Source organism: Marmota flaviventris, chromosome 9 (assembly GCF_047511675.1).
Source record: "Marmota flaviventris isolate mMarFla1 chromosome 9, mMarFla1.hap1, whole genome shotgun sequence".
Classification (NCBI taxonomy): Eukaryota; Metazoa; Chordata; class Mammalia; order Rodentia; family Sciuridae; genus Marmota; species Marmota flaviventris.
The window spans coordinates 4,412,929-4,438,293 of record NC_092506.1 but is presented as its reverse complement, the minus strand read 5'-3'; the positions used below and the strand labels follow the sequence as shown (position 1 = coordinate 4,438,293).

The 25,365-nt window shown below is 62.9% G+C and overlaps 2 long non-coding RNA genes across 5 annotated transcripts; one reads left to right on the top strand and one right to left on the bottom strand.

Moving 5' to 3' along the window:
* Positions 1-275: 275 nt before the first annotated feature.
* LOC114082751 (uncharacterized) lies at positions 276-6,526 on the bottom strand. Of its 2 annotated transcripts, none has more exons than XR_011708653.1 (4): positions 6,296-6,526; positions 2,622-3,043; positions 2,022-2,298; positions 276-529 (listed from the first exon to the last, which is right to left on the bottom strand). It is a non-coding gene; the product is annotated as an uncharacterized lncRNA (long non-coding RNA). The 2 variants fall into 2 exon arrangements; XR_011708652.1 differs by having other exon boundaries at positions 2,022-2,255.
* Positions 6,527-8,084: 1,558 nt separating this feature from the next.
* On the top strand, positions 8,085-25,044 carry LOC139707048 (uncharacterized). 3 transcript variants are annotated; one of them, XR_011708651.1, is made up of 4 exons: positions 8,085-8,186; positions 21,372-21,672; positions 24,421-24,601; positions 24,816-25,044. It is a non-coding gene; the product is annotated as an uncharacterized lncRNA (long non-coding RNA). The 3 variants fall into 3 exon arrangements; XR_011708649.1 differs by having other exon boundaries at positions 24,799-25,044; XR_011708648.1 differs by having other exon boundaries at positions 24,421-25,044.
* Positions 25,045-25,365: the final 321 nt, after the last annotated feature.

The window sequence follows — 25,365 nt, the reverse complement described above, 5'->3', positions numbered from 1 at the left end:
CAGTCAGCCACGATCCCTCCTTAGAGGCGCCCTGGGGGGACCGGCACTCTGCTCCAGCGGCTGGGACCTCAGCGTCCTTCTCGAGGAGGGACCGCGAACACGGAGGGTGACCAAGGACGTGGAGGGAGGAGACCAGGGTCTGGAGCTGCTGCCTGCGGTGCCTCTGGGTTCCAGTGCCAACTAGTCAGGTGACAACCAACCTGGGCCTCCGTCCCCACTCTAAACCTGGGACAGCAAGAGGCTCGGCCCATCTTGTCACGGGCGACGTCCGAATCTCAAACAAATCAAAGAACTTTATCTGTAGTTTCCTGGCCAGGGACGCGTCTGCCAGGCCCAAGGGCCTTCTGGGAGAAGTGCGCCAGGCTGTGTGTGGCTCCAGGATTTAAGGAAAAACCACGTCCACGTCCGGTGGCATCTGCGAATTTCAAGCAAGCAGGACACGAGGGCTGCGGAACGCGGTGAGCAGAGCAGGCGGACAAGCGCCCCTGGCCCGCGGCAGCTGGGGCTGAACGTCCCGGGCCCGAGGCAGCTGCAGATGTATGAGGCACAGAAACACGAATTGTTTAAAATGCGTTTTAAAAACAGCTTATATAACAGTTTCACACGGGAACCATAAAGGTGGAGTCACTAGGGCTACACTCACTGTTTTATTAACCTATAGTTCAGTCTATGACCTACAACCTACTAATGTATTGATTAATTCAGACCATAATAGTGTGACATCACGAGATGTGTGCTTGGTAAGTTATCTTCACACCACCACCACCACCACCATCACCCCCATCACCACCATCACCATCACCATCACCACCAACACCATCACCACCAACACCATCACCACCACCACCACCATCACCATCACCACCATCACCACCACCACCACCACCAACACCATCACCATCACCATCACCACCACCATCACCATCACCACCACCACCAACACCACCACCATCACCACCACCATCACCACCACCATCACCACCACCACCATCACCACCCCCATCACCACCCCCATCACCACCACCATCACCACCACCACCACCACCACCACCACCACCATCACCACCACCACCATCACTATCACCACCACTACCACCATCACCATCACCACCACCACCACCACCATCACCACCACCACCATCACCACCATCACCACCACCACCACCACCATCACCACCACCACCATCACCACCATCACCACCAACACCATCACCATCACCATCACCACCATCATCATCAGCAGCAGCACCACCACCACCACCACCAACACCACCACCATCACCACCACCACCACCACCACCAACACCACCACCATCACCCCCATCACCACCACCATCACCACCATCATCATCACCACCATCACCACCACCACCCCCATAACCATCACCCCCATCACCATCACTATCAACACCATCACCATCACCACCACCACCACCACCATCATCATCATCACCCCCATCACCATCACCATCACCACCACTACCACTATCACCATCACCACCCCATTACCATCACCATCACCACCAACAATACCACCACCATCACCTCCACCATCACCACCACCACCACCATCATCATCATCACCACCATCACCATCACCATCACAACCACCACCACCACCACCACCTCCACCACCTCCACCATCTCCACCAACACCACCATCTCCACCATCACCATCATCACCATCACCACCATCTCCACCATCACCATCTCCACCATCACCATCATCACCATCATTACCACCACCATCAATCACCACCACCACCACCATCACCATCACCACCATCACCACCATTACCACCATCACCACCATCACCATCACCATCAACACCATCTCCACCACCATCACTACCATCATACCATCACCATCATCACCACCACCATCAGCACCATCATCACCACCACCATCAGCACCATCATCACTATCACCACATTGCCATCACCACCACCACCATCTCCACCATCACCATCACCACCACCACCATCACTATCTCCTCCTGGCTCATTAGGTGGCCTAGCACCCTGAGTGCTGGAGACAGAGGGAGGGAATCCAACATGGTCAGGTTCTGATGTCTACGGAGTCCAGGTGGCCACGGGACTGGGTCTCGGGGCAGTGGCAGGGTGCTGGAAGCGTCCGGGACTCAGGCAGGAGTAGGCCCGTCCTGCCCCACGGCACCCCCTGCACGTCTCAGAAGGGCCTTTCTGGAGAGCAGCTGGGAGACGGGCTGCTGAGGTCCTGTCCCTGGCGGGTCACCCTGGAAGAGCTCCTTCTGCTTTCTTGGCTCTGTTCTCTCATCTCTAAGAGGGGACACACTGGGACCTGGATCTGCCCTTGGCAGTCACTGGGGGCCTGTCCTGAGCAGCCAGTAGGTGGCGCTGCTGGGCAGTGGGGCAGGGGCGGGAGCCCTCCAGGATGCCCTGCGGCAGAGGAGCCCGCGGTGGTCCCCCAGCCCCTCTGGTGCAGGTTCGGACATGCTTGGGCACCTGGGCAGCAGTTCCCAGCCGTCTCCAGCTCAGGGTGGGCCCCGTGAAGGGTGACACCCCTGCTGTGGTGGCAGGGTCCTGTCCTCCCCCTGGGATGCCCCCTCTCCCTGCCTTCACCCGCCACTGGTCCCTCCTACCTTCGTCTCCCGCCAGGACAGCCTTGAGCCTCCTCCCACCTGCCACCCCGGACACTTCCACTCGGAAGCTGGAAGCTTCTAAAGCAGCAATGGCCTCGTCCTTGTCACATGCAGGGTCCTCAGCCCTGGGATAAAGTTCAAGGCCCTGACTGGGCTTGCGTGGCCGGGGCCCTGCTGCTCTGGGGCGGCTCAGGAGGCTGCCTCCTCTCTGCAGGGGGCCAGCTGGCCACCAGGACCCTGCAGGGCACGGGCTGAGCGCAGCTGCCTCTGTCCCCTGGAGGCCTGGCTGGGCTCTTCCCTGTCCTGTCCTGTCTTCTGCAGCCACCTGCAGTCCCCCTCAGGCTTGCCGTCTGCGCTCTGCTGGCCCTGACCACGTGTGCCGGGGACCTGGGGCGCTGCCTGGCCTCCTCGCTGCGTAGACCCTGTGGGATGGGGGTGGGCGGGGAGTGGGTGAGGAGTGGAGGCAGAGGGTCAGCAGGGCTTCCCAAAAGGGCTCGAAAAGTCTCAGCCGCGGCCGTGGCCCTGTCCGGGCCGTGGTCTGCTCTTATCTCCTGGGGGCAGCGGTCAACCCGGGGTGGGGGACATGGTTGCACGACCTCTCAGGGAGCCAGCACCGTGGCCGATGTAGGAAGGCCCTGCATGCGCACCTTCTGCCGTCAAGGACGCCCAGGGAGGGACGTGGCTGGGGCTGAGCCTGTGGGCAGCACCCGAGCCCCCCCTCAGGTGCTCTGGGGTCACTGAGGGGTCCTCTGTGTCCCTTCGGGCGGGGCCCAGTGAGCCTGACTCACCAGGGCAGGCCTTCGCCACCCTGGGCGTGGGCTCCACCCGCCTTGACCCCAGAGGAAGGCAGGAGGCCCTGGCCCCCCAGGCCGCCCCAGGCCGCCCGCCCCTCCTTCTCCCACTACTGTCCCACAGCCCTCCCCCCGCAGAGGAGGACAGCGAGCTGGGAGAGCGGGCAGCGTGGAGACCAGGGCTGGGTCAGAGGCGGGGGCCCAGGGGTCTCCCTGAGGCATCCAGGTGCTCGCCTGGAGCTAGGGCCCAGGGCCTCCCACCCGACGCCAGGTGTCCGGGGACAGCACTGAGCTGGGAGGCGGGCGGCTCCCCAGGCAGGGCAGCGGGGCGAGGCCGCGGTGGAAGGCCCGGGCTCCAGCGGAGGCGGGGAGGGCAGGGCCTGTGACTCTCCCACTCCGGGGGGACGGGGAGTCTGGGTTCTCTGTGGCGTGGACGGCTGGCCCCGGCGGGGTCTGAGCAGGGGACACGGGGACTTCTGCTTTAGGGATGGCCTCTGGCTGCTTGGTCAGCTGGAGGGGGCCGAAGGGCGGGGGCCAGAGTCCAGGCCAGCTCTGGGAGCTGCCCAAGGGACTCTTGGAGGGGCCTCTGCTGAGCCCCAGGTCCTCAGATGACCACCTCCCACCCAAGTCCCCACACAGGGCCCAGGCGAGGCCACCACAGCCTGAGGACAGGGCAGTGAAGGCCGTGGTCCAGCTGCCCTGACCATGGGGGATGGGCAGGCCCCATGCTCCCCACAGCCCCAGGCTTGTGTGACGTCCCCGCCCTGGTTTGCTGTGACGTCATGGCCCAGGTTTGCTGTGACGTCCCTGCCCTGGCCCTCTGTGACGTCCCCGCCCTGGCTCTTTGTGACATCCCCGCCCTGGCCCTCTGTGACGTCCCCGCCCTGGCCCTCTGTGACGTCCCCGCCCTGGCTCTCTGTGACATCCCTGCCCTGGCCCTCTGTGACGTCCCCGCCCTGGCTCTCTGTGACGTCCCCGCCCTGGCCCTCTGTGATGTCCCTGCCCTGGCTCTGTGACATCCTGGTCCTGGCTCTCTGTGACATCCCGGTCCTGGCTCTCTGTGACATCCTGGTCCTGGCTCTCTGTGACGTCCCTGCCCTGGCTCTCTGTGACATCCTGGTCCTGGCTCTCTGTGACATCCTGGTCCTGGCTCTCTGTGACATCCTGGTCCTGGCTCTCTGTGATGTCCCTGCCCTGGCTCTGTGTGACGTCCCCGCCCTGGCCCTCTGTGACGTCCCTGCCCTGGCTCTCTGTGACATCCCCGCCCTGGCCCTCTGTGACATCCCTGCCCTGGCTCTCTGTGACATCCCTGCTCTGGCCCTCTGTGACGTCCCCGCCCTGGCCCTCTGTGACATCCCTGCCCTGGCTCTTTGTGACATCCCCGCCCTGGCCCTCTGTGACATCCCCGCCCTGGCCCTCTGTAACATTCCTGCCCTGGCCCTCTGTGACGTCCCCGCCCTGGCTCTCTGTGACGTCCCCGCCCTGGCCCTCTGTGATGTCCCTGCCCTGGCTCTGTGACATCCTGGTCCTGGCTCTCTGTGACATCCCGGTCCTGGCTCTCTGTGACATCCTGGTCCTGGCTCTCTGTGACGTCCCTGCCCTGGCTCTCTGTGACATCCTGGTCCTGGCTCTCTGTGACATCCTGGTCCTGGCTCTCTGTGATGTCCCTGCCCTGGCTCTGTGTGACGTCCCCGCCCTGGCCCTCTGTGACGTCCCTGCCCTGGCTCTCTGTGACATCCCCGCCCTGGCCCTCTGTGACATCCCTGCCCTGGCTCTCTGTGACATCCCTGCTCTGGCCCTCTGTGACGTCCCCGCCCTGGCCCTCTGTGACATCCCTGCCCCAGGTCTCTGTGACATCCCCGCCCTGGCTCTCTGTGACATCCCCGCCCTGGCCCTCTGTGACATCCCCGCCCTGGCCCTCTGTGACGTCCCCGCCCTGGCTCTCTGTGACGTCCCTGCCCTGGCTCTGTGACATCCTGGTCCTGGCTCTCTGTGACATCCTGGTCCGGGCTCTCTGTGACGTCCCTGCCCTGGCTCTCTGTGACATCCTGGTCCTGGCTCTCTGTGACATCCCAGTCCTGGCTCTCTATGACATCCCTGCCCTGGCTCTCTGTGACGTCCCTGCCCTGGCTCTCTATGACATCCCTGCCCTGGCTCTCTGTGACATCCCTGCCCTGGCCCTCTGTGACATCCTGGTCCTGGCTCTCTGTGACATCCTGGTCCTGGCTCTCTGTGACGTCCTGGTCCTGGCTCTCTGTGACGTCCCTGCTCTGGCTCTCTGTGACATCCTGGTCCTGGCTCTCTGTGACGTCCCTGCCCTGGCTCTCTGTGACGTCCCCACCCTGGCTCTCTGTGACGTCCTGGTCCTGGCTCTCTGTGACATCCTGGTCCTGGCTCTCTGTGACGTCCCTGCCCTGGCTCTCTGTGACGTCCTGGTCCTGGCTCTCTGTGACATCCTGGTCCTGGCTCTCTGTGACATCCCTGCCCTGGCTCTCTGTGACGTCCTGGTCCTGGCTCTCTGTGACATCCCTGCCCTGGCTCTCTGTGACGTCCTGGTCCTGGCTCTCTGTAACATCCCGGTCCTGGCTCTCTGTGACATCCTGGCTTTGGCTCTCTGTGACGTCCCCACCCTGGCTCTCTGTGATGTCCTTGTCCTGGCTTTCTGTATCGTCCCTCCCTGGCTCTCTGTGATGTCCCCGCCCTGGCTCGCTGATGGCCTCCTGCAGCCCTCTCAGCTCCTTTTTGCTCTGCCTGCTGGGGAGCTCAGAGTGGGCTGGCCTTGCCCCTGGGCGCCCCTTAGCCCGGGCTCTGGGCACTTCTGTCCCCACGTGAGCTCTTTGTCCTCCGCTGCGCGTCCAGAAGCTCGCGGGACACAGGCATCACCTGGGTCGGGGCCTCGGCTTCCTCTGGCTCCTCCGTAGCTTCCTGGGGCATCTGTCAGGTCCACGGGAGGGACTCCTGGCGGAAGATGACATCAGCATCAGCTGGCGGGAGCAGCCCTGGCCCGCAGGCCGCCCTCAATGCCCCATTGTGCGGCGCCTCATCCCACCCGCTGCCGCGGGGACCCTCCGCGGGTTCTGGGGCTCCCGCCCTCGCGCACAGAGGCAGCTGCCCGGCCGCCTCCTCCTGCGGCTGCCCTGGCGCCCGGCCAGCCCAGGGGCCACCCCTTCCTCCATGACTCAGGCTCATTCTTCTCGCTGATTCAGGTCCCTTTAAAGGGACAGCAGGCTGCTGGTCCGGGAAGAACCTGCTGGGGAGGGGACACCTGGGTCCTCGGGGGCACTGGGGAGCAGCTCCCCCTCCCACCATCGCGGAGCCCACGGTGGAGGGCTTTCTTGCCGCTCCAAGGGACGGAGCCTGTGATTTCCCCAAAGCCACCGTCTGTCCAGCAGGAGTCCCCGGGCGTCCACTGACCTTTTCTGCCCTCATCTGCCCAGCAGGCAAGGCCACCACCCCTCTCCTGCCCTAGTCTTGCTTTAGCCCCTGACCCCCTGCGCTGGGGTCTCAGCAGGCTTCTGTGGGTTCAGAGTGTCCTGACCCTCTGCCCAGGCTGACCTCCCTGCCACCTGGAGGGACTGGGGTCCCGTTGCTCATTGTGGTCTCATTTCCCCTGCTAGAGCTCCATGTCCCCCAGATCACCCTGCTGGTCTTGTGGTGGCTCCCGTGACCACTCACAACTGTTTGATTTGTGTCCCCACAAACTGCCAGTTGCAGGAGGGCAGGGACAGTTGTCTGGCTTGTGCACAGCCCAAGGCCTGGCTTGTAGTAGATGCTCAATAAACACTCATGGAATGAAGGAATAATGGGAGGATCATGGCAGGTATCCCTCCCAGCTGACACGGTGCCTAGACGGATATGGGGTGGCTCCTCGTAGCCCTGGTGGAGTAGGAGGGGATAGCACCAGGTGCAGTGAACAGGACAAGCTTGCAGGTGGACATTCCTGGGCTGGGGACCCTGGGGCCAGGCCTATGGTGCCTCATGCCCTCCTTGGCCTCTATGACTCGCGGGTTTGTTTTGGAGCCCCCCCTTTCTGCTGGAGCCTCCCTGGGGTCATGGAGTGCTCACTCCAGAGGCACAGGGTGTGGCCACCACAGGAAGCGAGGCTGCAGTTGTATTCACAGAATCATGGCCTGCTGGTCCCTGATCCTGCCGGCCTCTGTGGCCTCCACCCTCCGCCCTCCTGGGTGTCTGAGGTGGGGGGGGGCAGGGGGCGCGCACAGGTTCACAGAGCCTGAGCTCCTGCCTGCATGAGGCCAGACTCCACCTGGGCCTCTCCCTCCGGCCTCCCGTCTCTGCCCGGCATGCTGTGGTGGGCAGGGGCTGGGCACACAGGACCTTGGGCCTCTCCCCACAGAGTGGGGCAGCCGTGGGCTGAGGGGGACAGTCAGCCCCCTGCCAGGGGTCCCTCCCCCTGCCGTGGCCCACCCCAGGCTGGAGTAGATGGGGGGGGAGAAGGGGGGAGGAGACGCTGCCCCCCGCCCCCCACAGACCCCCGAGCCCGACCCGAGCCTCCTCCAGAGGCCTGTCAACTCTCGGGGGCCCCCGTCTCGCCACAGCCACTCAGTCCTCGTGCAGCAGGCCTCACGCTGGTCTCGGGGCACGTCTGTGACTTCCCTGTGGCCCCACCCCCGTGAGCCGCTGGTCTGACGGGGGACCAAAGGGCCGCCCGATGGGGAGCCGGCAGAGCGCCGAGGGGAGGCCAGAGAGGGAGGCTGGCCCAGGTTGGGGTCAGGGAAGTGTCCCTGGAAGAGGGGGATGTGAGCAGACCCTGCAGGTGAGGAGGGGCCAGCCAGGGAGAGGGACCGGGGCTGGGAGGACAGGAGGGCGGGGGCTCTGGGCAGAGGGTCGGCTTGTGGGGGGCTGGGGAGCTGGAGAGGAGCGCGGAGGCTGGGCAGGGCCCAGTGGAGGGGGAGCTGGGGGCGCTGGGGCTCGGCTGGCCAAGCCGCCTGGTCCCTGGCCGGGGCGCAGAGGGAGGCCGGCCTTCCAGATGCCTCGATGGACAGGGTGGCAGGAGGGACCCGCTGGACACAGGGTCAAAGTCCACCCTCCCTCCAAGACTCTGCCAGAACTGGAGGGTGGCGGGGAGGGCCACAGGGCCACCCCGCGCCTGGCAGGTGGGGTGCAACACCAGCGGGGCTCTGGGGGCTCTTGAAACTGTCCCTGGAGGGATATCTAAGCCCCTTGGGCAGTCTGGGAAGAGCAGGCCACCTGGAAGGGGACAGGCCCAGGACCGGTGCGTGAAACCCCGCAGGAAGGACGCGGCCCGGGAGGTGTGTGCTCAGGCCTGGGCCTCCCTCCTAGCCGGGACCTCTGGGCGCAGCTGGTCCAGAATCAATCAGGCCCAAGCCCAGGGCCACCGCCTGCTGCCCAGGTGCTGAGGGCAGCCAGCCCCCGACGGAAGCCCCCGGGCGGCCCCCGTGGTCGGCGGGCGGAGATGGGGTGGAGGCCGGCGGAGCAGCGCCAAGGCCTCCACGCTGGACAGGCTCGGCGGGTTTGGGTCCCACCTGGCTCTTGGGTCACGAGGCCCGCTGGGCTGGACAGGCCGAGGGGCTGGACAGGAAGCAGCAGGGTGTGGAAAGCAGGGTCAGGGCAGCCCGGGTCTCCACCGTGTCCAGTCCCACTAGGCCACGGAGAAGTAAGTGGAGGCCAGAGGGCCACGTGGACACGGGGGACGTGAGAACAGGGAAGTGTGGATGGTCTAAGGCAGGAGAGGAGGCCGTGGACGGATGGACGGATGGACGGCAGGGGGGAGGGGGGAGGGGTGGGTGAGGGTGAGCGGGTGCAGAGTGTAATGAAGGTGTGGACAGACAGAGGGAGGGACGGACAGGGAGCTGCGCGGGTGGACGGTGGAGACCCCGGCCCTGTCTCAGGCAGAGGACGCGGGCGACTGAGGTGATTCCAGAGGAGACCTGGGAGCCAGCAGCACCCCCGCCTGGCAGAAGCCCCGCCCTGGTGTCCCACGTGCTGGAGGCCAGTGACCAGCAGGCCCTGGGCCGGGACCCGGCTCCCGCAGCTTGCTCAGCCCCGGCCTCAGCCCGGCCTCTTCCCTCCCAGCCTCCGTCCCGTCAGGAGCCTGACCCCACAGGAGGAGTGGGGCCCAGGAGGGAGCGGTCCCCAGGGCCTGGCGGGCAGAAGGGGCAGTGCCCAGCCCCAGCCCTCACTTCAGCTGCCCCCTTGCTGCGGCCCTGGGCCCCGTCCAGGCAGCTGCCGGGCACCTCTGCCCACAGTCCCAGGGTCCGGGCGCAGAGCCAGCCCGAGGGCTGGGCCCTGGGGGGGGGCTGCCCGAGGTGGGCAGGCGGAGGCAGCGTGGTCACAGCCGGCCGCTCAGCAGGACCCTGGCAGGGTTAGGGCTGAGTCACCCTGAGTCACCGTGGTCACTTCCTACCACACATTCCTTCGTCCATGCAGCGTCTGTCCCCTGAGACACCTCCCTGCAGTCGCCAAGGGCGTGGGGACAGGCTCTGGGTCAGGCTCTGGAACCTGGGAGGGACAGAGAGCTGGACGACAGAACCCCCAGGAAAGGGTGGACACCTCGGAGCCCCTCCAGCCCGGGAGCTCCTGTCGCCCTGCGGGTGGTGGCCCTGAGGTGCCACTGTGAGGCCCGGAGCTGCCCCCGCCCGCTCCCTGGGGTCCACGGGGGAGAAGAGGAAAATGAGTCACGGACGCGCTCCCGGGCCAGCTCCTGGCCTGCCACACCCAGGCTGGGCAGTGCCCAGCTCCTGTGGCCGGACGCTGGCCTGACCAGCCCAGGGAAGCAGGCCCGGGCCCCCCACGTGGGCCGCAGGGCACGACCCTGGGGACCGGGCGCCATGTCTTCCTCTTAGCGGGGCTGCCCTGAGGTGTGGCCCTGGGGGCCGTGGGACTCTCAGGTCTCTCTGTCCCTCCGGGAACCGGGTGACCAGGGCCCTCCTGCTCCCAGGCCAGAGGCCAGCAGGAGCCACTGCAGCCCAGATGTGAGGAGCCAGAGCCTGGGCCGTGTGGCAGCTTGGGGACCAGGACAGTGACCCCAAGCACAGCCTGCCACGCGGGGCCAAGGGGCTAGCCAGGCTGGCGGGTGGGTCAGGGTCTCAGTCCTTCAAATCGGCCACAGCCAGAGCCTGGGCCCTGGACACCAGCTGCCCCTGCAGGCCTCCTTCCCACCTTGTCCCCAGGGCCTGCACCAGGGCCCGCTCTGTGCTGGGGACAGCTAAGTGCAAGAGACCCCTCCACCCCGGTCCTGGGGTCCACGTTCTAGTGGGGGCAGTGGGTGGACCTGGTGCTGCAGAGCTGGTGACAGAGGGGGACGGCGGGACCAGAGACGGGGCCTCCGAGGGCCCTGAACGGGGTCGGGGTGTCTGGACGTCCCGAGCCTCGGGGCACAGGTCATCGGAGGGTCTGAGTGGGCCTGGCCAGGCAGTGCTGGGAGGGCCCCGGGGCTCTGTGGGGGCAATTCCAGCATCCCTGCCCCCAGTGGCCCTGCAGGGACTCTGGTACTGCCACACGCAGGGCTTCCCAGGGCCCTGGCTGTCACATGAGTGAGTGGGGCGCGGCGGGGGCGGGCTCAGCTTCCAGGGAGGAGTGGACCTGGGGCTGCACAGTGGGTTGCGGTCAGTGAGCTCCGTGATGCCCGGTGCTGGGGACCAGGAGACGGGGCTGTGACTGAGGGACGGGCAGACAGGACACCTGCAGACGAAGCAGGAGCCTGAGGAGGAGCAGCCACATGGGAAGGACAGACGGACAGGCTTCCTGAGGCCCAGGGCTGAGGTGTGTCTGGAAAAGTGACCGACAGGTTCCCAGGCAGAGGAGAAGGGACAGCAGCCCCATGGGGACAGCCTGGCCAAGACTCAGGCAGACAAGCAAGCCACTGAGCTACCCCCCTCCATTCCACCCCTCCATCCCCCATGCATCCCCCATCCATCCTCCATGCATCCCCCATGTATCCCCCATCCATCCCCCATCCTTCACCCTCCATCCCTCCCCCATCCACCCTCCATCCATCCCCCCACATCCCCCCATCCATCCCTCCATCCCTCCACCATCCCTCCCCCATCCCTCCCCCATCCATCCCCCATGCATCCCCCATGTATCCCCCCATACATCCCCATCCATCCCTCCATCCATCCCCCATCCATACCCCATCCATCCCCCATCCATCCCCCATCCATCCCCCATCCTTCACCCTCCATCCCTCCCCCATCCCTCCCCCATCCATCCCCCATCCCTCCCCATCCCTCCCCCATCCATCCCCCATGCATCCCCCATCCATCCTCCATGCATCCCCCATGTATCCCCCATCCATCCCCCATCCTTCACCCTCCATCCCTCCCCCATCCACCCTCCATCCATCCCCCCACATCCCCCCATCCATCCCTCCATCCCTCCCCCATCCCTCCCCCATCCCTCCCCCATCCATCCCCCATCCATCCCCCATGCATCCCCCATGTATCCCCCATCCATCCCCCATCCTTCACCCTCCATCCATCCCCCATCCATCCCCCATCCATCCCCCATCCTCCACCCTCCATCCATCCCCCCCACATCCCCCATCCATCCCTCCATCCCTCCCCATCCCTCCCCCATCCATCCCCCATCCATCCCCCATCCATCCCCCATCCATCCCCCATCCATCCCTCCATCCATCCCCCATCCTCCACCCTCCATCCATCCCCCATCATCCCTCCATCCATCCCCCATCCATCCCTCCATCTATTCCCCATCCATCCCCCATCCATCCCCCCATTATCCACCCTCCATCCATCCCACCCACATCCCCCATCCATCCCTCCATCCCTCCCCCATCCCTCCCCCATCCCTCCCCCATCCTCCTCCCTCCACCCTCCACACACTCCCCTGTGCCCTCAGCCCTCCTGGCTGTCCTGGCCCTGTAGCGATTGTAGTCACCTCCCGCCTGCTCTCTGCCACAGCCCAGGGAGGACTGGCCGTCCCCAGAGCCCCGTCCTGGTCCCGCAGCCTGGCAGCAGCCTCCTGCACAGACCCGTAGCTCAGCGGCCACATTTGTTTTGCATTTGAAATTCCTCTAACTCTTCATGTCTTCGCATTAATGGTTCCTCCTAAAACATCAAAGGGAGCCGGGGACGTCTCCTCCTAACCGTTTTGCGGGAGAGTCGGCCGATCATTATCCCCCGGCTCCAATGATAGACTGTGCTCAGCTCGGATTCCCAGATTACAAAAGGAAATTCAGCTAATTATGGTTTGGTAGGAATTACAGTCCTGCCGAAGCCTCGCTGGCTTTGGGTTGGCGGAGTCCTGGGTTCCTTGATAAGATTTTATTAATCTCTCGCAGGGATCTCACTGGTACCTTGTTGCAGGAGAAACCTCTTTTGTGTTTCTCTCCCACAAAGAACCTGCCCATCTTATCCCTGTAGATTTGGAAAGCAGGGATTATGGGGGAGTAGAAGCAAGAACAGAGGCCTGGGAGCTAAGAATGCTGGGTTTGTATGTAGCCAATAACTTGCTGTGTGACTTTCTGCAGCCCCTTTGCCTCTCTGTGCATTTGCTACTTTATTGGAAGGGAGGCAGTAGGGTCCATTGGTTCAGAGTACTGTTCCAGGCTCGGGTTCTGTGTGTCCTTGGGCAAGCTCTCTAGCCTCAGTTCCTTCATCTGTGAAATAGGAACGACGATGATGACGAGCCCTTCATGTTGTTTTGAGAGTTAAATGAACTAATACGTGTGAGTCAACATAAAGCGGCTAAGGTGGGAATGCGTATAAAGCAACAGCTTGGTGTGAGAGCTCTAAAGAAACCGCTTGTTTTGTTATTAAAGTGGCTCCCTTGAGGTGGGGAGAGGCAGGGTCTGGGCAGAAGTGCCTGACCACCCCTCTGCTGCCCGTAGAGAAGGAACCTGTCCTGGTCAGGGCCGTGAAGGAGGCAGGTGGGAGCTGGGCCCGGGAGGCCCTGAGGCTGCTCACACTCAGGCCCGTGTCCAGGCCTAGGAGGGACCTAGGGCCCCTTCCCTGAACTGTGCCAGGCGCCTCTCTGCATGGACCTCGCCCAGAAGGGACACACGATTTCTGGATGGCCTCGGCTTGGCCATGCTGGGTATGTGGCAAGGGATGTCAGCGGGCCTTCTGGCCCTGGTCCGTAGGGGACAGGATGCTGGTCCTGAGAGGCTCAGGCCCGAGGACCCACCAGCTGGACAAATGGCCAGCAGCAGGCCCTGCCCTCCTGCCCAGTGCCCTCCCAGCTGCCCGCCTGTGATTCACAGAAGTGGGTATTGTCACTGCAATGGATCACGATCATTGCCCCGGCTCCCTCCGTCCCCTGTCACCTGTCCCCATGTGTTGGGTGGCTCCAGAGTGGCCCTGGAGGTGCTGGGGCTTGTCCAGGGCATGGAGTCAGGCCCGGGGTCTGCTGATGGGGTCGGCGGACGTGGCCGGGTGCTGAGCTGTCGCAGGCTGTGGGCTGCAGGTGGCTCCCGGGTTCATCCTGCCTCTCTGGAAACTCACCGGCACCTTGATAGGAGGTCGCAGGGCCTGGGCGGGCACCGCCCTGGGCACCCCAGCCCTGCTCTGCCCTGAAGGGCAGAGGGCGGGAAGAGGCGGCCTTGGGACCCGGCAGCTGCCGGTGGGGGGACCCGGGGTGTGGTCCTAGGTGTCAGTTAACGTGGAAATGCTGTCCTGCAGGAACCTCCCGGAGCACAAGGGAGCCCTGCTCTGCTGCTGGGGACACCAGGGGACCCAGGTGCCCCAGCACACAGAGGGCTCAGGCCACCTGCAGATGGCCCCTTCTTGCCACCAGGAAGCTGGCTGCAGGGCCCAGGGTCACAAGAACAAGGACGTGTGGCCCAGAAGTCAGAGGGCCCCCGGCCTCCGACAGGCCCCTGGGCAAGGCCAGGAGACCCCGTCTCCTAGAACACCTGGGGTCTGTCTGGACCCCCAAGACCCACGTCCATCAGCAAAGTACCCGTGCCCGAGTCTCCAAGCACCCCAAGCCCTGTTGGCCAGGGGCTGACCAGCAATCCCGGGCCCCGCGCACCCTGCCCAGGGCGGGGGCCAGGCCTGAAGAGCAGTAAGGTCCAGCTCTCCAGAGGCACTAGCAGCACTTCCCGGGTGAACCCACTGCCCAGCCTGATGCGTGTCCCAGGGAGGCCTGTGGGAAACTCCCGGGCCCCAGTGCCCTGCGCCCTCCTCCAGGGGCCCCCGCGCCCCCGAGGGACCTCACCTCTGCCTCTGCCATCAAGGTGATGGCCAAAGGGGCAGCTGGCTGAGGGGCCACCCAGAGCCTCCCCGCAGCCAGGCAGGCGGTCACACGGGGCCCCTTCGCGACACTCTTCCCGGCCCCAACTGCGGAACTCCGAGCCCCGTTTCCTTTCCTGTGAGATCAGCCCAGTGGCCCAGGGCCACTCGCGAGTGGGCTGCTCTTCCCAGGTCAACCTGGACGGGGGCCATCAGGGTCAGCAGGAATTCCGAGCACAGCGGCAGGACCTCGCCCAGCCCCCAAGGGACCCTAAAGAGCAGAACGGGAGGGTCCCCAGAACTCAGCTGAGCCGAGCCCCCCCATTCTCTGGCTGCAGGAGGCTGAGGCTGGAGAGCTGCCTGTCCCCTCGGCAAGCTGGGCAGGCCTGAGCCTGGTCCTGGGGCCCAAGCGGCCCGTGTCACCACAGGCCTGGGTGGGCAGGCCCCTCCGCTGCCCCTCGCACTCCAAGGCCCTGGCCGAATCCAGGTTGCCCACTCGAGCCCTGGTGAGGCTGGACCTGGACAGGAGCAGGCCGGGAGGGGACTAGCCAGGCTCCCCGCTAGGGACCATGGGATCCCCAAGCCCCACTGCGGCCCAGCACAGAGGCCACCCCCAGGAGGTCCACGCGCATCGTCCTGGTGGGAAGAGGGGCTCCCCACTTCTGAGCCTCAGCCACAGGTGACTCATGTGGCTTTAATCAGCTCCTGTCCCCATGAGCGCCTGCATCCAGGCCTCGCGTGTCCCGGGCACTGCCCACCTGCACGGCCCTCAGCACCTGCCTCTAGCCACCTCCTGCTCCCCTCGGCCCAGCCCTGGAGGAGGCGGCTCCCCGGCCCTGGGCCCTGCACTGTTCACAGGCTGGGACGGCAGATCTGAGCCTGAGCCCAGCCTTGCTGTGCTCACCCTCCAGCGGCCACACTGGCCAGGCCTGCCGCTCTGCGTCCTACCCGTCCTCTCCAACCTCCTCTCCCCACCTCCCGCTGTCCTTCCACTCCAACTGCAAAGGCCTCCCTGCTGCCCTCGAAAGTGCAGGCAGAGCCAGGCACAGTGGTCACGCCTGTCATCCCAGGGGCTCGGGAGGCTGAGGCAGGAGGATCTCGAGTCCAAAGCCGGCCTCAGCAAAAGCGAGGCGCTAAGCAACTCGGTGAGACCCTGTCTCTAAATAAAATACCAAATACCGCGGGGGATGGGGCTCCGAGGTCAGTGCCCCTGGGTTCAATCCCCAGCACCCCTCCCCCCAAAAAGTGCAGGCAGCCTCCGACCCCAGAGCCTTTGTACTTGCTGTGTGCAGCCCGCGACACCCCCCGACACCCACATAATGGCTTCCACGCCTCCATGCAGCCTCGGCTCAAGTGAAGGTCTGCTCGGGGAGCCACCCGGGCCGCTATCTGCCACTGCCCCTGAACCCTGGAGCCCGCAGCACCATCTGACCACTCGCTGGGTGAACCGTGTTGAGTGTAGGCTGCAGGGTCCCTGAGGCACGGGCCACCTGGTGCCCTTTGTCTCCCCCAGACGGGTTTCCCTGCCCGTCCTCGCTCAGCTCTGTGTGGCCCTAGGCTGCAGCCTGTGACACACACAGGACCTGCCTGGAGGCCAGCAGGGTGGGCCGCTGTGGGTCCCAGGGCAGGCCTGGAGGGGAAGAGGGAGACAAGGTTCATGCCGGGGGAACTCACAGTGGTGCCCAAGCCCAGGGGAAGCCGGGCAGCGGGAGGGGAGGGTGCAGGTCCCATCTGAAGGGAGGTGGAGGAGCACCGGGCAGGCGGCCACCTGCAGCTGGCCACATGGGGCTGGAGGCACAGAGCAGAGGCTCGGGGACCAGGCTCCATGTGTCCCAGGCTCGTAGCTGGGGACCTGGTGCAGAGGGGCCGGGGGGAGGGGTGAACAGGGGACCCAGCCGGGGGGCTGAGCCTCAGCTCCTGTTCACAGCCTGGTTCCAGGGGAGAGCAGCAGAGAACACGGCCCGGCCCAGGGCCTGCGCAGGGCTTCAGCGAGGGGAGGGCGAGGTCCCTCCAGAAGAGCGGCTGGTGACAGCTGCAGGCCCCCGCACAGCACAGTGTCCGGCCCACAGTCCTGGGAGCCGGCGGCCCTGGCCCTCCCGATGCGGCTGGGGCTGCCTGGTGGCCTCCGCGGCCTCCGACTCCCCTCAGATGGATGCACTTTGGAGGCCGGCCAGCAGCCGGGAGGAAAGCGCTGAAGGGCTGTGTTCTGGAGGGACTTCCTCGTCGGTCCTTGTCCACGTTGGAGCCTTGGGAGACCACAGGGTGGGCTGCAGGGGCGCCAGGCCGTGGGGGGTGGAGCAGGCCCCTGCCCCTGCCGCAGGGGCCACCTGGGGCCCCATGATGGGAATCTGGACAGGGTCTGCCGGTGTCTCAGGACCAGCGTCTCGTCCAAACCCAGGTGTCATCTCTCAGTGCCACTCAATGTCCCCATGCAGTCTTGGAAGTCACCTCCAACTCCACAGGCCCCAGCCAAGCTGGTGTTGGCCTGCTGTCCCAGCCTGGTCCCTAGCTGGCCCTGAGGCTGGGAACCAACGGCTAAGAGTCACAGACCTCGTGGGGACACTCTCCCAGGCTCTGCTGCGTCCAGGTGACACACTGGGCACTGTCACCAACTGCCCAGCAACCCCGTTATTAGGTTGGAGGGGGGCTCAGAGAGGCCACAGAGGGAAGAAGGCAAAGCCCCCCCCCCAGCCCAGGCACGGCTGGGGGCAGTTCTGGGCCAGTGCAGGACCGTGGCTGACCCTGGGCAGAGTGGACGGGGTCGCGGGCTGCTCTGGCCCCGCTGAGGGCCGTCTCTGGTTCCCACAGGGAATTCCTCCTGGAGCCCCATCCTTCACACCCCTGGGATGGAGACCCCTGCCCCAGCCTGGGCACAGGAGGCTGCTGCCTCTGTGCGGCCTCCTGGCCTCAACCCTCCTGCCCTGGGCTCCCTGTGTCTCCTCCGAGCGCCCCTCGGGCCCAGCCTCGGCCTTGCAAAGAGAATGTCCCTCGTCACATTTTACAGAAAGGAAATGAGGCTCCGGGAGGTGACGTGACTCCTGAGGGACAGGAGACACCCCGCCGTGGGGGCAGGGTGGGGGAGCAATAGTCCCAGCCTGACCCCAGAGCCCCACCCCAGCTCGTCCCCAGGCCCTGCCCCTCAGCAGGCCGCCCCCTCCCCCTCCCCCGGGGAGAATTCCGTGGTAAACGTTTCAAAGTCAACTGTCAAAAGAAAATGGCGAGGAAGGAAACGTGCAATTAGGAGCCTCCAGTGCCTCGCGGGCTGGTTTGAGCTCCACTGTAAACACTGGAGCAGGGCAGTTCCCACCCCAGAATGGGCGGCCTCAGAGAGGAGCCACCAACACTGCGCTTATAACTGTGTGTTTAATTAAGTTATTAAGCAGGACCCCCCGGGAGGGGAGGAGGAGGCACCCGCCCGCAGGTCCATTCTGATCCTTCTCCCAGGATGTAGCGGAGCCGGCAGAGGAGCCAGACCCGCAGGCAGAGGGCCCTGCAGCCGGCCGGGCTGGGTGGCTGTGGGCGCGGCGGTCCCTGCAGGGGGCCCACCCGGGCGCACAGTAGGTGCTCGGGCAGTAGTCTGCGGGACTGCCCGGCGGGCGCTGGAGATGACGGGGCTGGCAGTGTCTCCGGGGCTTCTCAGAGACCTTCAGCTGCTGATCTTTCTAGAAAGGGTGCAGCAGTCTCTGCCGGGACTGGCCTCTGCCACCACCCCCACTCTGGCCTCCCTGGCAGCCCACACTGATGTCCCTTCTGGCCAGCGGTGACCGTGCCTTCTGACATTCTCTTCTTTCTTCAGCCTCTGCCTGGTCACTGATGGATGCCCCCTGGAACAGGGCCAGCAAATGCCACCCACCCCCAGGCCCTAAAGGGGCTCCAGACCACGGTCTCCTGAGGGGACAGTTTCCTAAGGAACAGGAGCATCAGGGTTCCAGAAGGTTCAAGCAGTTAAAGGCCCTGCTCAGCCCCGGGTCTGGGGTCCCCACTGTGGGACTGTGACCTGGCCCCTGGCTCGGCCAGGAGCCCCTGCTGGGGGGCCCAGGAGGGTGCTGGCCATCAGCGGGCTCCAGATCCGGTTCTGCGCCCTGAGCTCCAGCTGCCCCGGGCTCCGTGCAGCGCCGCCCGTCAGACGGGAAGTGCCTCCGTCCAGCTGGCAGGGCCTTATCGGACAGGCCGGGCTCTGAGTGTGGGCAGCTGCAGCGGCAGGCGGCTGGGTGGGGAGGGGGCTGGGCGGGGAGTGGAGGGCCGGGCGGCCAGAGCCAGCAGCATCTGCAAGCGGGTGGGGGAGCAGAGGACCGGGCTGCGGTCACTGGGGAAGGAGCTCGAAGGGCACAGGACTGCATGGGACGGGTTCCCACAGGAGGGCAGGGCCCAGCGTCCAGCACTTCTCACCCCAGGGACAACAGAAATGCCATCTTTCCAAGGCACCCGTGAGGCTTACCACTTAGCGATCTGGAAGCGTGGGATCTTGTAGGGACCCATCTATGCCCCCCATCAGCCCCATCCATCATCTATCACCTGCCCATCATCCACCTGCCCCTCTGTCTGCTTATCCATCCCTCCATTTATCCTTCCTTCCTTCCACCCAGCTACCATGCACCCCCCATCAACTCGTTCACCCATCGTCTACCCACCCATCCACTCATCCATCCATCTGCCTATCCACCTGGCCATCTATCCATTGCTCATCCATCCATCCATCACTCCATCCATCCATCCATCACTCATCCATCCATCCATCCATCCATCCATCACTCATCCATCCATCCATCACTCCATCCATCCATCCATCACTCCATCCATCCATCCATCCATCCATCCATCCATCTATCACTCATCCATCCATCCATCACTCATCCATCCATCCATCCATCCATCACTCATCCATCCATCCATCACTCCATCCATCCATCCATCACTCCATCCATCCATCCATCCATCCATCCATCTATCACTCATCCATCCATCCATCACTCATCCATCCATCCATCCATCCATCACTCCATCCATCCATCACTCCATCCATCCATCCATCACTCATCCATCCATCCATCACTCCATCCATCCATCCATCCATCCATCACTCATCCATCCATCCATCACTCATCCATCCATCCATCACTCCATCCATCCATCCATCACTCCATCCATCCATCCATCCATCCATCACTCCATCCATCCATCCATCACTCATCCATCCATCCATCCATCCATCCATCCATCACTCCATCACTCCATCCATCCATCCATCACTCATCCATCCATCCATCTGCTCATCCATCCATCCATCACTCCATCTGCTCATCCATCCATCCATCACTCCATCTGCTCATCCATCCATCCATCACTCCATCCATCCATCCATCCATCCATCACTCATCCATCCATCCATCCCTCCATCTGCTCATCCATCCATCCATCACTCCATCTGCTCATCCATCCCTCCATCACTCCATCCATCCATCCATCCATCACTCCATCCATCCATCACTCCATCCATCCATCCATCACTCATCCATCCATCCATCACTCCATCCATCCATCCATCACTCATCCATCCATCCATCCCTCCATCTGCTCATCCATCCATCCATCACTCCATCTGCTCATCCATCCATCCATCCATCCATCACTCATCCATCCATCCATCCATCCATCACTCCATCCATCCATCCATCACTCATCCATCCATCCATCACTCCATCCATCCATCCATCCATCCATCACTCATCCATCCATCCATCCCTCCATCTGCTCATCCATCCATCCATCACTCCATCTGCTCATCCATCCATCCATCCATCCATCCATCCATCCATCCATCACTCCATCTAATATCTGTACAAGGGTTACACAAGGCCACCTCTTCTTCTGGGCTTCAGAGACCCAGGAAATAATCAACTGTCCCTGCCCTGGCGGGAGTCCACGTGTGTGTGAGTGAGGGACAGAGGCGAGGAGACAGAGAAAAGTCAAATAAATCTCCACAACAACTTGGGGGAGAAGAAGGCATAAAGCAAATGTTTTGGGTTGGTGTTTGCTTGTTTTGTTTTCTGTGACCAAAGACCCAACAAGAACAATTAAAGGAGGAAAGGTTTATTTTGGCTCGTGGTTTTAGAGGTCTCAGTCCGTGGACTCCCAGCTCTGGGCTGAGGTGGGCAGGACATCATGGTGGACGGGTGTGGGGAGGGAAGCAGCTCAGGACACGGCAACAAGAAAGCAGGGCGTGTCCTGCTCACCAGGGACAAGCATTCACCCAAAGCCACCCTGTGTGACGGATGGCCTCCTGAACCTTACCTGCAGACAGTTCCCACCCAGTTAGTCCATCGGGGTCAATGCACCGTTCAGGTCAAAGCCCCCGTAACCTGACCATTTTACCTCTGAGAACCCTTGTGTTATCTTGCAAGTGAGCTTTGGGGGGACATCTCATATCTAGATCATAACCTTCCACACCCTACCCCCAAAACCTCATGCCCACCCCCAACGCAAAATACACGTAGTCCATTTTCCAGAGGGCCACGATTCTAGCATCACCCCAAAGCCCAAGTCCAAAGTCTCCTCTGCCACTCTTAGAGCCAGCCCCTGTGAGAAGTCAAAGGAGTCATGAATATCCAGGAAACAACGACACCAAGTGAAGAAATAGAGGCAGAGAGAGAAGGGAGGGGACCAGGCGAGACAGCGGTCCAGCAGGGCAAGCAAGTCCCCTGGCTCCAGGCCCTGGGTCAGGGGCACACAGGCTCTGCGCAGGGCCTCTCCCCGGCTCCTGCTCAGTTCCTGAGTTCTCTTCGCAGATGGTCCGTGTTCCTGGCACCTCTTCATCTTGTCCCCACGGCAGGCAGCTTGGTTTCCCGTCCCTTTTCGCACATCACTCTGGGGACACCCACAGAGACCCGGACCCTGCTGCCTCCGCCTGCCCTCAGGCCTGTCTTCTTGATCTCAGTGGGAGCCTCCCTGACCCTTGACTCCAGCACCCTCTATGCCTGCAGCATCGTCACCATGTGGCTGAGCAAGGTCTGCCACCATCTGGAGCATGTTCAGGCCTCCTGGGACCGTGACGGCGGGAGCCTCCGTGTGCCTGGGTGGCGGAACATCGTGAGAAACTTTCCTCCGTCCCTGCTGTGCAGACAGGGCGTCCAGCTCTCTTCTCAATGCAATTTCCCCTTTGCACCCATGAGCCTGTGATGTCAGGGTCCTGTGATGTCAGGGTCCTGTGATGTCAGGGTTCTGTGATGTCATGTTCCTGTGATGTTGTGGTCTTGTGATGTCGTGGTCCTGTGATGTCGTGGTCCTGTGATGTCAGGGTCCTGTGATGTCAGGGTTCTGTGATGTCATGTTCCTGTGATGTCGTGGTCTTGTGATGTCGTGGTCCTGTGATGTCGTGGTCCTGTGATGTCATGGTCTTGTGATGTCATGGTCTTGCGACGTCATGGTCCTGCGATGTCGTGGTCCTGTGATGTCATGGTCTTGTGATGTCATGGTCTTGTGATGTCGTGGTCCTGTGATGTCGTGGTCCTGTGATGTCGTGGTCTTGTGATGTCGTGGTCTTGTGATGTCATGGTCTTGTGATGTCGTTGTCTTGTGATGTCATGGTCTTTGATGTCATGGCCCTGTGAAGTCGTGGTCTTGTGATGTCAGGGTCCTGTGATGTCATGGTCCTGTGATGTCAGGGTCCTGTGATGTCAGGGTCCTGTGATGTCATGGTCCTGTGATGTCACGGTCTTGTCATCCCTCAGACGCCCTCAAGACGTGTTTGCTATTGTCTCGTGGAAGGGGCTGGGCATCTCGTTGGTGGGTGTAATACCTTTAACGATCATAACTTCCTTGACCCCAGTTTCATTCCCACTTTTTTGGACAAACTGCTTGTCTCAAATCTCTTGCTTTGCTTTCTGCTCCTGATTACAACACAAACTTGGCTAAAAGCTTCCGGCAATGTCCATGCCACTGTCCAAATGCCGTGCTGCCTTGAAGTTTCCTCCTCCGACTAATTCGCACGTCGCCTTTCAACGCAACCTCACCAAGTCTCAGGAGATGGGCCGCGACTCCCGCCAGACCCTACCGTGGATGGCTCCTAGTCTCACTGCCATAGAACCTCCGAACCCGCCTCACTGTCCACAGTCCTGTCAGTTGACCACGAATCTCTGCCCACAGCCCTCCACAGCTTTCCCAGCTGGCCCTCCTGAACCTCAGAATCCCTCCTGGGCATCCCAGAAAGCCTCAAAAGCTCTGGCCCCACGGTCACTCTCCCCCACTCCTGGAGTCCCCCCCCCTGAAGCCCCACCCCAGGCCTGGCGCCTCTGGAGGTTCCTGCCCAGCCAGGCCCTGTCTCACGCCTTCCCCTTGCCTTGTCCACGGATCCATCCACAGGCCCTCTGGACTTGGCCTCGGCTGACCCTTCAGGGCGGCTGGTCTTCCGGAGCCCCTCAGTGGCCCCAGAGTGCAGACCTCTCTGGGGCAGGGGCGGCTCCCTCGGAAGCTGCCAGAGTCTGCCCACGGGGGAGAGGCAGAGGGGATAGAAGGGACGGGGACAGAGCTCAGGGTTTCTCCAGGGAAGTCTCCACGTTGAGTCTCGGAGACTCAGCCCCAGCACAGGAAGGTCCTCAGGGGTGGACAGTCAGATCCTGGGTGGAAGGGTCGGCGGGTGGGTGCAGGATGGATGGGGGTTTGGACGATGCATGAGGGAGGGGTGGGTAAGGGAGTGTCTGTGTGTACAGTGGGGTGGACAGATGGAAGGACGTGGATGGGTGATGGACGGGTGAGTAAGTTAGACGGCAGGACCAGAACCTGGAGCTTTGGGACTACATAGATCGACCCAAACCCACCATCCAGTCAGGGCTGCCCCGTGTCTCCTTGCCCCAGAAATCGTACCAGGTGCGAGGTACCAGGTGAGCGAGACCCGCCCTCGTGGTACTTGACATCCAAGTGAGAAGCCGAAGAATGAGCAAGTGAAGTCCAAACAAGACGTTTTGAGTGGTCACTGTCTCAAGGAGTACTAGAGGGACTAGTCAGAGTGGTCAGTTAGAGTGGTCAGTGGTCAGGGCGCCACATGACGAGTGGCTCACATTCCAGTTGAGCCTGAATGACAAGGCAGCTGTGTGAAGATCTGGAGAAGAACTAAGAATAGTAAGTGCAAGGGTCCTGAGGCAGGGATGGAGCTGCGCTTGTCCAAGGATTCCCAAAGGCTGTGTGAGCATTTAGTACAATAAGAAAGGGGGCTTGTGGCCTCGGTTGATTGTGGGGAAACCGACAGGACAGATCATGGAGGGCCTTGTAGGCCGCGGAAGAGCCATGACATTTATCCAGAGCTGGTGGGAAGCCAAGAAGCATCTAGCAGGAGAGTAACCGGGTGGTTGCGTCTTCAGGGGTGGCTCTGCTATTTGGGGGGGGGGGCTACAGAGAACAGTACGCATGAGAGGGGCAGAGGAGGGGCAGCTGGGGATGGGGCAGGTGGGGACCACGGGGCGGACCCAGGAACTGGCTGTGCTGGTCCCCGGGGTCTGGGTGGGCCTTCACAGCCATCTGCAGAGCTCTGGAGGTATGAAGAACACGCAGGCCACACCCGTCCCAGAGCCTGGTGGGGACCCGCGGGCTGGAGTCAGGACACAAGGCCCTGAGCCCGTGAGCCCGTCCCGTCACTTCCCTAGGTCTCCGTGTCCCACCTGAAGGTGGGGTCTCCCCCGTGCAGCGTGCTTGGCACAGGGCGCCCACCCCATTAATCCTGCTAATGATGCCTGTCTACTACAGGGAGTGCCCCGTCCCTGCCCACCACCCAGTCCTTGTTCCCCCAGGCCCAGGCCTGCCCAGAGCGGCTGCTGACCGTCCTGCTCCCCACCCCCTTCTCAGATTCCAGAGCCCAGGGGCAGAGAGCATCCGTGGGGGCTGGTCCCAACGTCATGCAAGATCACAGGCACCTTCTCGAGAGTGAGGCGGTGGGAGGACTTGTCTTCCTGGTGCCCAGCAAGGAGCCGGACCCACAGCGATCTCACCAAAGCAGGGGGCATGCCCACGCCCTCTGCTCCTTGAGGTGGGTGATTAGCGGGGATCCCGAGGGCCAAGCTTGGCGGAGGCTCAGCGTGAGGCCCAGAGCCCTCTGAGAGGTGGCCAGGAGGGGTGCTGGCCACAGGGACTGCCCCGAAGGGCCCCTGGACTGCTCTGCTGCTTGGGTGGCTGGGTGGTCCTCCTCCTGACGGAGTGAGGCACTGGATGACTCTCCTTGCCCAGCTTCTTCCTGATTTCAGACCCACATTTCCCACTCCGTGCGTTACTGTCCCTCGGTGGATCTCCTATGGGCACCCTACGGGCACCCTACGGGCACGGGAGCCCTTCAGACGGAGCACAGGGTCCCAGCCACGGCACCCCTCATTTCCGCCCTCTTCCCTGTTCTGAATCCCCACCTGGTTCTCTGTGGGAATCCCATCTCTGCGTGTGTCCTGTCTGTTCCCTAATGAAGACCATATTTTCCATTAATTCTTCCGCTTGTTTTTCTGTGACGTTTGGGACACGTTGATAAGCGCTGGCTTCTGTTGGCGTTTTTCCCTGTCCATCTTGACCTTGAGTCACATTTTCTTGTCTCTTGGTGTGTGTGTCCGTTGATTGTTGATTGTGCATGGGACACTGTGGGTGAGGCCGCAGCATCTCTGGATCCTGCTCTCGTCCCCTGAGCGGGGCTGGTCTGCTCTGGGAGGAAGCCTGGCTCCGTCTGGGGACCTGAACGTGGTGACCTTGACTTTCACGACTTCTCATGGCGGGTCTGTGTCTTCAAAACTCCTCCAACTTGGTGAGAATCAG